Source organism: Callorhinus ursinus, unplaced genomic scaffold, assembly GCF_003265705.2.
Source record: "Callorhinus ursinus isolate GAN/ISIS: 27379988/994484 unplaced genomic scaffold, GSC_fseal_2.0 scaffold6, whole genome shotgun sequence".
Classification (NCBI taxonomy): domain Eukaryota; kingdom Metazoa; phylum Chordata; class Mammalia; order Carnivora; family Otariidae; genus Callorhinus; species Callorhinus ursinus.
In genome coordinates, this window is record NW_027397068.1 from 48,145,307 (window position 1) to 48,151,937 (window position 6,631).

At 41.7% G+C, this 6,631-nt stretch overlaps 1 pseudogene; it reads left to right on the plus strand.

Annotated features, from left to right (window-relative positions):
- LOC112814233 (actin-related protein 2/3 complex subunit 2 pseudogene) overlaps nt 1–5,852 on the plus strand; it is a 7,786-nt pseudogene extending 1,934 nt beyond the window's left edge.
- Nucleotides 5,853–6,631: the final 779 nt, after the last annotated feature.

Consider the following 6,631-nt stretch of genomic DNA (forward strand, 5'->3'; position numbering starts at 1 on the left):
AAAGAAAGAAAGAAAGAAAGAAAGAAAGAAAGAAAGAAAGAAAGAAAGAAAGAAAGAAAGAAAGAAAGAAAGAAAGAAAGACCAGCCTTTCAGGTATTCTTTATCATAAAGCAATTCTGGACAAATGTCAAGGAGATTTCGAGGTAATCCTCTGCAGTTCTTAGTGTAAAGTAAGAATAGTGTGCTTCTTACTGTAAAGGTAATTTAATTTGCCTAAGAATTATTATTTAGCTACAAAGTCTTTTCTAGGGTGTGCCTTGGAAAACTGTTAAGGGCTTAGATTTTCTCTTTTAAAAGCCTCCAGGTCTCTTTTCTAAGGGTTCATCAAATGATGGAGGGAGAGGGAGGGAATTTGCTTAATCCATTCCCCTATTTCTGCTGGTGTTTGGTAACTCATTTAGGTGACCTCAACATCCCATGTATTTTGTAGAGTGGCATTTCTAGTCCTTTTGGAAATTCATCAGGCAAAGGTCCACGAACATTTCTAGAAGATCTTATCAAAAGCTGTATGCTCTCTGGAAGCACAAGCACAAGAGCCAGGAGTCGTGGCAAAGTCTAGGTCAGTGTGAAGACAAAGAACAGTCTTCATGTGTCTCTGTCAAGAGGATTTGTCCATCACCGTCGTCAGGTTATATGATCCCTTCTTAAAAGGGAATTTTCTTTTATTCTCCAAGAGCCTTGTACAAAAGAGACACTTAAAGTAAATTACAAAATTCCACATCTTTCTGCCTGCTGGTCAGACTCTGTTCCTTTTGATGGGTTTTGTGGGGAGGGGGAGGGGACGACATGATGTCATATAGCAAAAGCAGCTATTTTGTAATCTTTCCCTTCTCTGTGGCTTATTTACAAAGTCTATGCTTTTAATTTTCTGAGCTTTGGCTCTATATTCAAAGTCAGCCCTAGAATTCTCAAAATAATACCCCCCTCCCCCAGCCCCACCAAAACCCTCCTATTTTCTTTCTCAAACAAGTCTGGCTTATGTACATAAACCATTGCCATGGCTTTGCTTCTAAGCCATCGGGTCTGCTATGAATTTACAAAATCCATGCAGCAATTCATTTGACTTCAGGCTTCCTGCCCTGGAAAGCAGTGTGCCTCTGAGGATTCTCGTGAAAGCCAAACTTCCTCTTGAATTGTGGAAATGTGCAAGAAAGAACAGGGAACAGCAGCTTCCTAATGCAGTCAAATGCCGGTGCCAATACATTAGTACCTGTTTGTAGAACCCGATCGAATGCTGTGAGCATAGCTAGAGGTTTCCAGCGGGCATGGAGAACCGAAGCCATCCTGACCCGCTGACAGCAATTCCAGGTCTCCCTGGAAGACCACACAACACAGTGACTCATCCTTCATCCTTCTCGGGCATCAGAGACGAAACAGAGGCCCTCAGAAAAAATTACCATCAATCCCTGCCCACTCCCAAACTAACCTCAGTTGGTGCTCATTTTTTTTTCCCTTCCTGACTCAAAAGATGCATCGTTGCTATTTCCCTCTAATGCCAGTTCTGGAAAATGTCTAATTGTCTGTTAGGACATGGAGTAAATGTCCCCTCTTCCGTGACTCCTTGACTGATTCAGCATCTGTCACATCTGTCACTCCCCCTTTGTGCTCCTCTATTTCGGCTCTGCTTTCTCTGTTTTGTGTCTCTAGATGCACATCTGTCTCCCACTGGATTGTGAGCTACTCAAGCATGGAGACTGTGCCTTATTTGTGTTTACCTTTGGAACATACTGCTTCCATGTGAATGCGCTCCTTATAAGGATGTAGAGTGAGTGACAGAATGTCACATGCTTGAAGGAAATTAATGTGGGAACGTTGCGTAAAATGGGAGGAAGAATGAAAAAATTTGGTGATGGGGATGACTTTGAGAAAGCTATTATAATAATCTAGTTGATAGGCAATGAGCACCTGACAAGCCAGATAGAAGGGCTGTGTACAGACTAGTAAGGAGGCGATTGGAGTCAGAGAAGATTCCAGGTTTGCAAGCCATTGTCAAATCTTGATAATATTCATTCATTCATTCATTCATTCATTCATTCAGTATATAGTGCCTCTTCTCATGCCAGGCACTAGTCTAGGGGCTGGAGATACAGAGAGAAATAAACAAATCAAAACAAAAAACATAAACTTAGAAGAATCAGATTTAAGGGGGGGGTGAAAGTAATACAGTCAGTTGTATTTAGCTTGTCAAGTTTGACAGGTAGTGGGCGGTTGGAAGTCTAGGACTGGAGCTTTGGAGAAAGTTCAGATATTTAGATAAATATTTGGGAAACATTATGCAAAGGGAATAGTTACTCAGGATTCCCAAGGGTAACGATTGCAGGAAGAATTAATGAGAAGATACAGTCTTGTGAGATCCTTGGAATATATATTTTGAAACCATTGAGAAAAAATCCTACAAACATTTGAACAAGAATATCAGAGGTTACCTCTTTCGAGGGAACACAGGCTAAGACATATTAAGGCAGAAGCTGAGAGAGTCATTAGGACTAGTCACACATATTCTTGTTTTCTCTTTCTTCTGGAAACATAGTAAGATTATCTGTTCTTAATCCTCTTTGAATTAGGTGAGAAGGTTGACTTGCATTGTGAATGTGGTGTGCCTGACTTCCAGCTGGAAACTTTAAGAGACAGAACACAGTTTGCCGAGCGCCCTTTCACCTGTGTGCCCATTAAAGAATATATTTAGATGAAGCCTTCAATTAAGCTGGAACCCTGAGTGACTACACGAGCAGAGCCACCTTAATGATCTGTGCTGGACATGTAACATGAGTGAAAAATAAACCTTAGTTGTGTTAAACCACTAAGCTTAAGGGTTGTTACTGCAGCATAACGCAGACAATGCTGACGGACACACAGACTAAACTGCTATAATTAAGAATTCAAATGTCTGTGCGCCACATCATCATTTATGGTTACAGGTTCCTCCATTTTCCAGTCTTCCCATCCTCCTGGTGTATTTCCTCATTCACATGGTCAAAGGTTGTTCACCAGCTCCAGCCCTAGAGAAGGAACAAAGGGCAATCAACTTATTTTTAAGGAAGTGAAGTTAAAGTTGCTCTCTTCCACACATTCCGTTCATGAAAGCTGGGTCACAGAGTCACACCTAATAGCAGGGGAGGCTGGTAAAAATAGTAACTAGGAAAAAAAAATGTAGTAACTAGCAGTTATGTGTCCTACATAATCCGGAGTGAGATCAGTTCTATTACTAAAAAGAAGACAATGGATACTGGGGGAAATTTTCAGTGTCTGCCATAGGGTACCGAACATGTCCAAGGAACTAAATGTAATATAGCTATGGTTGGAGAATATAGAAAGACATGGAGGGTAGCTCAAGAAGGGGTGGCAGAGATGAGTAGGGTCAAGATCAAGGAGGGACTTCTAAGACTTATTTAAATGTAATGGAAATCCATTAAATAGTTTTTTTAAAGATTTTTTATTTATTCATTTGAGATAGAGAGAGCTAGAGCGAGCAAGAGAGAGAGCACAAGCGGAGGCGGGGGAGGGGCAGAGGAGGAGGGAGAAGCAGACTCTGCACTGAGCAGGGAGCCCACTGTGGGACTCGATCCCCAGACCCTGAGATCATGACCTGAGCCAAGGGCAGATGCTTAACTGACTGAGCCACCCAGGGGTCCCAGTTGAAAAATTTTGAGTGGGGGAGCAAGCAATACAGTCAGATTTGCATTTAAAGGATTCTCCTGTTTGCAGGAGGGAAGATAGATCGAAAAAGATCAATTAGACAGCCTTTGCAGGATCCAAGTAAGAGCTGGTAGTCACTTGTCTCCATAGCAGAGGCTCTGTAGATAGGGAGATGAAGATGAATTCCACCATTATGTAAAATCCAGAATCAAGAATACTGAAAGATATGGATGAGTGATGTGGGGGCTGAGGGAAATGGGAGAGTTAAATATCCTCCCAGATTTTCTGGCTCTAGGTTTGAGGTGGATAGGGCTGTCACTTTCTGGAGGGAAAATTCTGGTAGAGGAGCAGTTTACTTACTGGGAAAAAAAACGAGTGTTATTTTGAGTATATTGTGTTTAATGTGCCCGGAGGATATCAAATGGGGATATCTGGTAGTTAGTTAGATGTCTATGGGCTTGGGTTCAGGAGAGGGGTCTAGGATAGATCTAAAAGTGTGGGAATTGTTAGTGTATAGATGACAATTAAATACAAGGAATGGGATGAAATGGCCCGGGGAAAGTGGGTTGGGAAGAAAAAGGGAGCTCTGAAGAGCACAACATTTGAGGAATGGGAAGAGAGGACAGCCAAACATCATAACTGAGAAGAAAGTGCCAGGGGGAAGACTAAAACTCAGGAGATACGTGGCTTCATGGATGCTGAAGTAAGCAAGAGTTTCAAGGAGAAAGTGAGCAAAAGTATAAAACTTAATGAGAAATAAAACAAAATAAGTGCAGAAAACATGTTTAGATAAGATACAGTCCATATAGTACAAGGCAGAAAGTAAATGAAACTGAAAATCATAAAAAAATAGGAAACATGCATAAAAGGGTTGAAGTAGATCAAAGAGAACAGCTATGTCATAAAAGGAAAAGGACAAAGCAATGGTTTTCAGATTCTTTTTTTAAAATCAAAATTCAAATACGTGTTGCTTACAAGATGCTTGGCAGAAACACAAGGTATCACTAATGGTTTTTGTTGGAAGAAGCAAACACCACTTAGAGAATTTGAATGGTATGATGAATAAATACAGAATGGCTAATTTCCACAAAGAAGCCATTCCAGGTTCAGGAAATCATACAATGATTAAGTTTGAAAGCCTGTAAGATGAAAAATGTTCTGAAATAAATCACCAGGGTAAACTCAAAAGCAGTTAAAAATCAATAACAATAAACCAGTCAGCACAGGTCGGTGAGGTGACAGTGGGGGAGGGGGCTGGGCAGGTGGGTGGGGGCTTGCTAGTGGGGGTGGGTGGGCCGGAGGCGCTGCTGAGATCCTGCTAGAGGTGAATAGCCACATCATTGAGGGGACGCTCACACTCAAGGTCGAGAAAGCGGCTGCTGGTGACAAATCAGAAGTAGTCGAAGTAACGTGCAGATTTTGATGGAGTCTTCTATCATATTTCAAATCCTAATGGAGACAAAACAAAAGTGATGGTCAGTATTTCTTTGAAATTCAACAAGGAAGTTCAGGCACATGGTGCGGATGAGCTACTGAAGATAGTGTACTGGAGTTGCTTGGTAAATCCTAAAACAGGACACAATGTCTCTGCTATATGGCCTTGAAAATCTGCCGACATCCATTGTGCATCAAGGCTGGCATGTTGAAATGAAATTGTTTTGCCTCTGTCTTTGAGAAAGACTTCCAATTCCAAGAAGAGGGCAGGGAAGGAGAGAACAGGGCAGTTATCCACTGGAGGGATGTATGTTGAGTCTAAAAAGGACAGAGTCACAGTAGTCTTCAGCACAGTGTTTAAGGATGACGAGGATGTGGTCGTTGGAAAAGTGTTCATGGAAGAGTTCAAAGAAGGATGCAGAACCAGGCACACAGCCCTACATGTGAAGCTCCACAGGGAAGCTCCTCTGGAGCTGAAAGACATGGATGCTGCCGTGGGTAACAACACTGGCTATATTACCTTCATGCCATTCCCTCGCCACACCAACTCCAGTGCTTGAGACAACACCATCAACCTGATCCACCCATTCCAGGACAATCTGCACTAGCACATCAAGTGCTCTAAGGCTGATATTCACACACGTATGCGGGCAAAAACAACCGACTTCCTCAAGGTGCTGAACCGTGCACACCCAGAGGTCGAGAAAAAAGAAATGAAAACAGTCACAGAGAAGATGCTTTCATACCACTAACTCTTGGGAACAGGAAGAGAAGGCGGCTGGCAGCTGCAGGCTGGAACACTTGCTACTGGGTTTAAATGTTGCACCTCTTCATGTTCTTGAGGGATTTTCCATTTTGGTTCCATTTTGTACACCTTTGGAAAATAATCTACAGAAATGAGCTATGCTTGCAAGGACTTCATAGTTCTCAAGAATTAAAAAAAGAAAAAAAATGGGGCACTGGGTGGCTCAGGTAGTTAAGCCTCGGACTCTTGATTTAGGCTCAGGCCATGATCTCAGGGTTATGAGATCGAGGCCCACATTGGGCTCTGTGCTGGAGATAAGATTCTCTCTCTCCTTCTCCCCCTCCCCGTGTCTCTAAAAATCCCCACAAAAAAAAACAACCCCCCCACTTTTGTGCATCAAAAAGCACAATCAAGAAGTAAAAAAAAAACAGTCCATGGAATGGGAGATAATATTTGTAAATCATATGTTTCATAAGGATTTAGTATCCACACTGTATAAAGGATGCTTGCAACTTGACAATACAAAAACAAATAACCCAATTTAAAAATGAACAAAAGGTTTGCACAGACATTTCACCAAAGAATAAAGATAGCCAATAATACCATGAAAAGATGCTCAGTGTCACTAGTCATTAGGAAAATGCAAATGAAAAACACAATGAGATAACACTTCATACCCACATGGATGGTTAAAATCATGGACTATAACAAGTTTTGACAAAGATGTGGAGAAGCCAGAATCCTCATATGTTGTTGGTGGGCTTGTAAAATGGTGCAGCTATTTGGAAAATAGTTTGGCAGTTCTTCAAAAAGTTA